Here is a 12,803-nt window from a genome sequence, read left to right on the forward strand (position 1 = left end):
TAATACGTTATAACGTTATACCATATAACGCAATACGTTATAACGTTATACCATATAACGTAATACGTTATAACGTAATACCATATAACGCAATACGTTATAACGTTATACCATATGACGTTATACCATATCACGTAATACGCTATAGCGTTATACCTTATAACATAATACGTTATAACGTTATACCATATAACGTAATACGTTATAACGTTATACCATATAACGTAATACGTTATAACGTAATACCATATAACGCAATACGTTATAACGTTATACCATATGACGTTATACCATATCACGTAATACGTTACAACGTTGTACCATATAACGTAATACGTTATAACGTTGTACCATATAACGCAATACGTTATAACGTTATACCATATAACGTAATACGTTATAACGTAATACCATATAACGCAATACGTTATAACGTTATACCGTATGACGTTATACCATATCACGTAATACGCTATAGCGTTATACCATATATCGTAATACGTTATGACGTAATACCATATAACGTAATACGTTATAACGTTGTACCATATAACGCAATACGTTATAACGTTATACCAAATAACGTAATACGTTATAACGTTATAACATATGACGTTATACCATATCACGTAATACGCTATAGCGTTATACCATATAACATATTACGTTATAACGTTATACCATATAACGTAATGCGTTATAACGTTATACCATATAACGTAACACAATATAACGTTATACCATATGACATTATACCATATACCGTAATATGTTATAACGTTATATCATATAAGGTATTACGTTATAAACTTATACCATATAACGTAATACGTTATAACGTTATACCATATGACGTTATACCATATAACGTAATACGTCATAAAGTTATACCATATAACGTTTTACCATATAACGTAATACGTTATAACGTTATAACGTTATACCATATAACGTAATACGTTATAACGTTATACCATATAACGTAATACGTTATAACGTTATAACATATGACGTTATACCATATCACGTAATTCGCTATAGCGTTATACCATATAACATAATACGTTATAACGCTATACCATATAACGTAATACGTTATAACGTTATACCATATAACGTAATACAATATAACGTTATAAAATATGACGTTATACCATATCAGGTAATACGTTATAACGTTATACCATATAACGTAATACGTTATAACGTAATACGTTATAACGTTATACCATATATCGTAATACAATATAACGTTATACCATATGACGTTATACCATATACCGTAATATGTTATAACGTTATACCATATAAGGTATTACGTTATAAACTTGTACCATATAACGTAATACGTTATAACGTTATACCATATGACGTTATACCATATAACGTAATACGTTATAACGTTATACCATATAACGTAATTCGTCATAACGTTGTACCATATAACGTAATACGTTATAACGTTGTACCATATAACGCAATACGTTATAACGTTATACCATATAACGTTATACCATATAACGTTTTACTATATAACGTAATACGTTATAACGTTATAACGTTATACCATATAACGTAATACCATATAACGTAATATGTTATAACGTTATACCATATAACGTAATATGTTGTAACGTTATACCATATAACGTAATACGTTATAACGTTATACCATATAACGTAATACGTTATAGCGTTATACCATATAACGTAAGATCATATAACGTAATATGTTATAACGTAATACCATATAACGTAATACGTTATAACGTTATACCATTTAACGTAATACGTTATAACGTTGTACCATATAACGTAATACGTTATAACGTTGTACCATATAACGCAATACGTTATAACGTTATAACATATGACGTTATACCATATCACGTAATACGCTATAGCGTTATACCATATAACATAATACGTTATAACGTTATACCATTTAACGTAATGCGTTATAACGTTATACCATATAACGTAATACAATATAACGTTATACCATATGACGTTATACCATATACCGTAATATGTTATAACGTTATATCATGTAAGGTATTACGTTATAAACTTATAACATATAACGTAATACGTTATAACGTAATACCATATAACGTAACACGTTATAACGTTATACCATATGACGTTATACCATATAACGTAATACGTTATAACGTTATACCATATAACGTAATACGTTATAACGTTATACCATATATCGTAATACGTTATGACGTAATACCATATAACGTAATACGTTATAACGTTATTCCATATAACGTAATACGTTATAACGTTATACCATATAACGTAATACGTTATAACGTAATACGTTATCACGTTATACCATATATCGTAATACGTTATGACGTAATACCATATAACGTAATACGTTATAACGTTATTCCATATAACGTAATACGTTATAACGTAATACCATATAACGTAAAACGTTATAACGTTATACCATATAAAGTAATACGTTATAACGATGTACCATATAACGTAATACGTTATAACGTTATACCATATATCGTAATACGTTATGACGTAATACCATATAACGTAATACGTTATGACGTTATTGCATATAACGTAATACGTTATAACGTAATACCATATAACGTAATACGTGATAACGTTATTCTAAATAACGTAATACGTTATAACGTAATTCCATATAACGTAAGACGTTATAACGTTATACCATATAACGTAATACGTTATAACGTTATACCATATATCGTAATACGTTATGACGTAATACCATATAACGTAATACGTTATAACGTTATTCCATATAACGTAATACGTTATAACGTTATACCATATAACGTAATACGTTATAACGTAATACGTTATCACGTTATACCATATATCGTAATACGTTATGACGTAATACCATATAACGTAATACGTTATAACGTTATTCCATATAACGTAATACGTTATAACGTAATACCATATAACGTAAAACGTTATAACGTTATACCATATAAAGTAATACGTTATAACGATGTACCATATAACGTAATACGTTATAACGTTATACCATATATCGTAATACGTTATAACGTAATACCATATAACGCAATACGCTATAACGTTACACCATATGACGTAATACCATATCACGTAATACGCTATAGCGTTATACCATATAACATAATACGTTATAACGTTATACCATATAACGCAATACGTTATAACGTTATACCATATAACGTAATACGTTATAACGTAATACCATATAACGCAATACGTTATAACGTTATACCATATGACGTTATACCATATCACGTAATACGCTATAGCGTTATACCTTATAACATAATACGTTATAACGTTATACCATATAACGTAATACGTTATAACGTTATACCATATAACGCAATACGTTATAACGTTATACCATATATCGTAATACGTTATGACGTAATACCATATAACGTAATACGTTATAACGTTATTCTATATAACGTAATACGTTATAACGTAATTCCATATAACGTAAGACGTTATAACGATATACCATATAACGTAATACGTTATAACGTTATTCTATATAACGTAATACGTTATAACGTTATACCATATAACGTAATACGTTATAACGTTATACCATATAACGTAATACGTTATAGCGTTATACCATATAACGTAAGATCATATAACGTAATATGTTATAACGTAATATGTTATAACGTAATACCATATAACGTAATACGTTATAACGTTATACCATATGACGTTGTACCATATACCGCAATACGTCATAACGTTATACCATATAACGTTATACCATATAACGTTTTACTATATAACGTAATACGTTATAACGTTATACCATATAACTTAATACCGTATAACGTAATATGTTGTAACGTTATACCATATAACGTAATACGTTATAACGTTATACCATGTAACGTAATACGTTATAGCGTTATACCATATAACGTAAGATCATATAACGTAATATGTTATAACGTAATACCATATAACGTAATACGTTATAACGTTATACCATTTAACGTAATACGTTATAACGTTGTACCATATAACGTAATACGTTATAACGTTGTACCATATAACGCAATACGTTATAACGTTATAACATATGACGTTATACCATATCACGTAATACGCTATAGCGTTATACCATATAACATAATACGTTATAACGTTATACCATTTAACGTAATGCGTTATAACGTTATACCATATAACGTAATACAATATAACGTTATACCATATGACGTTATACCATATACCGTAATATGTTATAACGTTATATCATGTAAGGTATTACGTTATAAACTTATACCATATAACGTAATACGTTATAACGTTATACCATATGACGTTATACCATATAACGTAATACGTCATAACGTTATAGCATATAACGTTATACCATATAACGTTTTACCATATAACGTAATACGTTATATCGTTATAACGTTATACCATATAACGTAATACAATATAACGTTATACCATATGACGTTATACCATATACCGTAATATGTTACAACGTTATACCATATAAGGTGTTACGTTATAAACTTATACCATATAACGTAATACGTTATAACGTAATACCATGCGACGTTATACCATATCACGTAATACGTTATAACGTTATACCATATAACGTAATACGTTATAACGTTATACCATATAACGTAATACGTTATAACGTTATACCACATATCGTAATACGTTATGACGTAATACCATATAACGTAATACGTTATAACGTTATTCCATATAACGTAATACGTTATAACGTAATACCGTATAACGTAAAACGTTATAACGTTATACCATATAACGTAATACGTTATAACGATGTACCATATAACGTAATACGTCTTAACGTTATACAATATATCGTAATACGTTATGACGTAATACCATATAACGTAATACGTTATAACGTTATTCCATATAACGTAATACGTTATAACGTAATACCATATAACGTAACACGTTATAACGTTATACCATATGACGTTATACCATAGAACGTAATACGTTATAACGTTATACCATATCACGCAATACGTTATAACGTTATACCATATAACGTAATACGTTATACCGTTATACCATATATCGTAATACGTTATGACGTAATACGTTATAACGTTATACCATATATCGTAATACGTTATGACGTAATACCATATGACGTTATACCATATCACGTAATACGCTATAGCGTTATACCTTATAACATAATACGTTATAACGTTATACCATATAACGTAATACGTTATAACGTTGTACCATATAACGCAATACGTTATAACGTTATACCATATAACGTAATACGTTATAACGTAATACCATATAACGCAATACGTTATAACGTTATACCATATGACGTTATACCATATCACGTAATACGCTATAGCGTTATACCATATAACATAATACGTTATAACGTTATACCATTTAACGTAATGCGTTATAACATTATACCATATAACGTAATACAATATAACGTTATACCATATGACGTAATACGTCATAACGTTATAGCATATAACGTTATACCATATAACGCTTTACCATATAACGTAATACGTTATATCGTTATAACGTTATACCATATAAGGTAATACAATATAACGTTATACCATATGACGTTATACCATATACCGTAATATGTTATAACGTTATAACGTTATACCATATAACGTAATACGTTATAACGTTATACCATATAACGTAATACCATATAACGTAATATGTTATAACGTTATACCATATAACGTAATACGTTATAACGTTATACCATATAACGTAATACGTTATAGCGTTATACCATATAGCGTAAGATAATATAACGTAATATGTTATAACGTAATACCATATAACGTAATACGTTATAACGTTACACCATATAACGTAATACGTTATAACGTTATACCATATAACGCTACACGTTTTAACGTTGTACCATATAACGTAATACGTTATAACGTTGTACCATATAACGCAATACGTTATAACGTTATAACATATGACGTTATACCATATCACGTAATACGCTATAGCGTTATACCATATAACGTAATATGTTATAACGTTATACCATATAACGTAATACGTTATAACGTTATACCATATAACTTAATACCGTATAACGTAATATGTTGTAACGTTATACCATATAACGTAATACGTTATAACGTTATACCATATAACGTAATACGTTATAGCGTTATACCATATAAAGTAATATCATATAACGTAATATGTTATAACGTAATACCATATAACGTAATACGTTATAACGTTATACCATTTAACGTAATACGTTATAACGTTGTACCATATAACGTAATACGTTATAACGTTGTACCATATAACGCAATACGTTATAACGTTATAACATATGACGTTATACCATATCACGTAATACGCTATAGCGTTATACCATATAACATAATACGTTATAACGTTATACCATTTAACGTAATGCGTTATAACGTTATACCATATAACGTAATACAATATAACGTTATACCATATGACGTTATACCATATACCGTAATATGTTATAACGTTATATCATGTAAGGTATTACGTTATAAACTTATACCATATAACGTAATACGTTATAACGTTATACCATATGACGTTATACCATATAACGTAATACGTCATAACGTTATAGCATATAACGTTATACCATATAACGTTTTACCATATAACGTAATACGTTATATCGTTATAACGTTATACCATATAACGTAATACAATATAACGTTATACCATATGACGTTATACCATATACCGTAATATGTTACAACGTTATACCATATAAGGTGTTACGTTATAAACTTATACCATATAACGTAATACGTTATAACGTAATACCATGCGACGTTATACCATATCACGTAATACGTTATAACGTTATACCATATAACGTAATACGTTATAACGTTATACCATATAACGTAATACGTTATAACGTTATACCACATATCGTAATACGTTATGACGTAATACCATATAACGTAATACGTTATAACGTTATTCCATATAACGTAATACGTTATAACGTAATACCGTATAACGTAAAACGTTATAACGTTATACCATATAACGTAATACGTTATAACGATGTACCATATAACGTAATACGTCTTAACGTTATACAATATATCGTAATACGTTATGACGTAATACCATATAACGTAATACGTTATAACGTTATTCCATATAACGTAATACGTTATAACGTAATACCATATAACGTAACACGTTATAACGTTATACCATATGACGTTATACCATAGAACGTAATACGTTATAACGTTATACCATATCACGCAATACGTTATAACGTTATACCATATAACGTAATACGTTATACCGTTATACCATATATCGTAATACGTTATGACGTAATACGTTATAACGTTATACCATATATCGTAATACGTTATGACGTAATACCATATGACGTTATACCATATCACGTAATACGCTATAGCGTTATACCTTATAACATAATACGTTATAACGTTATACCATATAATGTAATACGTTATAACGTTGTACCATATAACGCAATACGTTATAACGTTATACCATATAACGTAATACGTTATAACGTAATACCATATAACGCAATACGTTATAACGTTACACCATATGACGTTATACCATATCACGTAATACGCTATAGCGTTATACCATATAACATAATACGTTATAACGTTATACCATTTAACGTAATGCGTTATAACATTATACCATATAACGTAATACAATATAACGTTATACCATATGACGTAATACGTCATAACGTTATAGCATATAACGTTATACCATATAACGTTTTACCATATAACGTAATACGTTATATCGTTATAACGTTATACCATATAAGGTAATACAATATAACGTTATACCATATGACGTTATACCATATACCGTAATATGTTATAACGTTATAACGTTATACCATATAACGTAATACGTTATAACGTTATACCATATAACGTAATACCATATAACGTAATATGTTATAACGTTATACCATATAACGTAATACGTTATAACGTTATACCATATAACGTAATACGTTATAGCGTTATACCATATAGCGTAAGATAATATAACGTAATATGTTATAACGTAATACCATATAACGTAATACGTTATAACGTTACACCATATAACGTAATACGTTATAACGTTATACCATATAACGCTACACGTTTTAACGTAATACCATATAACGTAATACGTTATAACGTTATACCATATCACGCAATACGTTATAGCGTTATACCATATAACGCAATACATTATAACGTTATACCATATAACGTAATACGTTATAACGTTATACCATATAACGCAATACGTTATAGTGTTATACCATATAATGCAATACATTATAACGTTGTACCGTATAACGTTATACCATATGACGTTATACCATATCACGTAATACGCTATAGCATTATACCAAATAACATAACACGTTATAACGTTATACCATATAACGTAATACGTTATAACGTTATACCATATCACGCAATACGTTATAACGTTATACCATATAACGTAATACGTTATACCGTTATACCATATACCGTAATACGTTATGACGTAATACGTTATGACGTAATACGTTATAACGTAATACGTTATAACGTTATACCATATATCGTAATACGTTATGACGTAATACCATATAACGTAATACGTTATAACGTTATTCTATATAACGTAATACGTTATAACGTAATTCCATATAACGTAAGACGTTATAACGTTGTACCATATAACGTAATACGTTATAACGTTGTACCATATAACGTAATACGTTATAACGTTGTACCATATAACGCAATACGTTATAACGTTATACCATATAACGTAATACGTTATAACGTAATACCATATAACGCAATACGTTATAACGTTATACCATATGACGTTATACCATATCACGTAATACGCTATAGCGTTAGTCCTTATAACATAATACGTTATAACGTTATACCATATAACGTAATACGTTATAACGTTATACCATATATCGTAATACGTTATAACGTAATACCATATAACGTAATACGTTATAACGTTATACCATATGACGTAATACGTTATAGCGTTATACCATATAACGCAATACATTATAACGTTATACCATATAACGTAATACGTTATAACGTTATACCATATAACGCAATACGTTATAGTGTTATACCATATAACGCAATACATTATAACGTTATACCATATAACGTAATACGTTATAACGTCACACCATATAACGTAATACGTTATAACGTTATACCATATAACGCTACACGTTTTAACGTAATACCATATAACGTAATACGTTGTAACGTTATACCATATCACGCAATACGTTATAGCGTTATACCATATAACGCAATACATTATAACGTTATACCATATAACGTAATACGTTATAACGTTATACCATATAACGCAATACGTTATAGTGTTATACCATATAACGCAATACATTATAACGTTGTACCGTATAACGTTATACCATATGACGTTATACCATATCACGTAATACGCTATAGCATTATACCATATAACATAACACGTTATAACGTTATACCATATAACGTAATACGTTATAACGTTATACCATATCACGCAATACGTTATAACGTTATACCATATAACGTAATACGTTATACCGTTATACCATATATCGTAATACGTTATGACGTAATACGTTATAACGTAATACGTTATAACGTTATACCATATATCGTAATACGTTATGACGTAATACCATATAACGTAATACGTTATACGTTATTCTATATAAAGTAATACGTTATAACGTAATTCCATATAACGTAAGACGTTATAACGATATACCATATAACGTAATACGTTATAACGTTGTACCATATAACGTAATACGTTACAACGTTGTACCATATAACGCAATACATTATAACGTTATACCATATAACGTAATACGTTATAGCGTAATACCATATAACGCAATACGTTATAACGTTATACCATATGACGTTATACCATATCACGTAATACGCTATAGCGTTATACCTTATAACATAATACGTTATAACGTTATACCATTTAACGTAATACGTTATAACGTTATACCATATAACGTAATACGTTATACCGTTATACCATATACCGTAATACGTTATGACGTAATACGTTATGACGTAATACGTTATAACGTAATACGTTATAACGTTATACCATATATCGTAATACGTTATGACGTAATACCATATAACGTAATACGTTATAACGTTATTCTATATAACGTAATACGTTATAACGTAATTCCATATAACGTAAGACGTTATAACGTTGTACCATATAACGTAATACGTTATAACGTTGTACCATATAACGTAATACGTTATAACGTTGTACCATATAACGCAATACGTTATAACGTTATACCATATAACGTAATACGTTATAACGTAATACCATATAACGCAATACGTTATAACGTTATACCATATGACGTTATACCATATCACGTAATACGCTATAGCGTTATACCTTATAACATAATACGTTATAACGTTATACCATATAACGTAATACGTTATAACGTTATACCATATACCGTAATACGTTATAACGTAATACCATATAACGTAATACGTTATAACGTTATACCATATGACGTTGTACCATATACCGCAATACGTCATAACGTTATACCATATAACGTTATACCATATAACGTTTTACTATATAACGTAATACGTTATAACGTTATAACGTTATACCATATAACGTAATACGTTATAACGTTATACCATATAACTTAATACCGTATAACGTAATATGTTGTAACGTTATACCATATAACGTAATACGTTATAACGTTATACCATATAACGTAATACGTTATAGCGTTATACCATATAACGTAAGATCATATAACGTAATATGTTATAACGTAATACCATATAACGTAACACGTTATAGCGTTACACCATATAACATAATACGTTATAACGTTATACCATATAACGCTACACGTTTTAACGTAATACCATATAACGTAATACGTTATAACGTTATACCATATCACGCAATACGTTATAGCGTTATACCATATAACGCAATACATTATAACGTTATACCATATAACGTAATACGTTATAACGTTATACCATATATCGCAATAAGTTATAGTGTTATACCATATAACGCAATACATTATAACGTTGTACCGTATAACGTTATACCATATGACGTTATACCATATCACGTAATACGCTATAGCATTATACCATATAACATAACACGTTATAACGTTATACCATATAACGTAATACGTTATAACGTTATACCATATCACGCAATACGTTATAACGTTATACCATATAACGTAATACGTTATACCGTTATACCATATATCGTAATACGTTATGACGTAATACGTTATAACGTAATACGTTATAACGTTATACCATATATCGTAATACGTTATGACGTTTTACCATATAACGTAATACGTTATAACGTTATTCTATATAACGTAATACGTTATAACGTAATTCCATATAACGTAAGACGTTATAACGTTATACCATATAACGTAATACGTTATAACGTTGTGCCATATAACGTAATACGTTATAACGTTGTACCATATAACGCAATACGTTATAACGTTATACCATATAACGTAATACGTTATAACGTAATACCATATAACGCAATACGTTATAACGTTATACCATATGACGTTATACCATATCACGTAATACGCTATAGCGTTATACCTTATAACATAATATGTTATAACGTTATACCATATAACGTAATACGTTATAACGTTATACCATATAACGTAATACGTTATAGCGTTATACCATATAACGTAAGATCATATAACGTAATATGTTATAACGTAATACCATATAACGTAATACGTTATAACGTTACACCATATAACGTAATACGTTATAACGTTATACCATATAACGCTACACGTTTTAACGTAATACCATATAACGTAATACGTTATAACGTTATACCATATCACGCAATACGTTATAGCGTTATACCATATAACGCAATACATTATAACGTTATACCATATAACGTAATACGTTATAACGTTATACCATATAACGCAATACGTTATAGTGTTATACCATATAACGCAATACATTATAACGTTGTACCGTATAACGTTATACCATATGACGTTATACCATATCACGTAATACGCTATAGCATTATACCATATAACATAACACGTTATAACGTTATACCATATAACGTAATACGTTATAACGTTATACCATATCACGCAATACGTTATAACGTTATACCATATAACGTAATACGTTATACCGTTATACCATATATCGTAATACGTTATGACGTAATACGTTATAACGTAATACGTTATAACGTTATACCATATATCGTAATACGTTATGACGTAATACCATATAACGTAATACGTTATACGTTATTCTGTATAACGTAATACGTTATAACGTAATTCCATATAACGTAAGACGTTATAACGATATACCATATAACGTAATACGTTATAACGTTGTACCATATAACGTAATACGTTACAACGTTGTACCATATAACGCAATACGTTATAACGTTATACCATATAACGTAATACGTTATAGCGTAATACCATATAACGCAATACGTTATAGCGTTATACCATATAACGCAATACATTATAACGTTATACCATATAACGTAATACGTTATAACGTTATACCATATAA

Source organism: Bombus vancouverensis, chromosome 1 (genome assembly GCF_051014615.1).
Source record: "Bombus vancouverensis nearcticus chromosome 1, iyBomVanc1_principal, whole genome shotgun sequence".
Taxonomy (NCBI): Eukaryota; Metazoa; Arthropoda; class Insecta; order Hymenoptera; family Apidae; genus Bombus; species Bombus vancouverensis.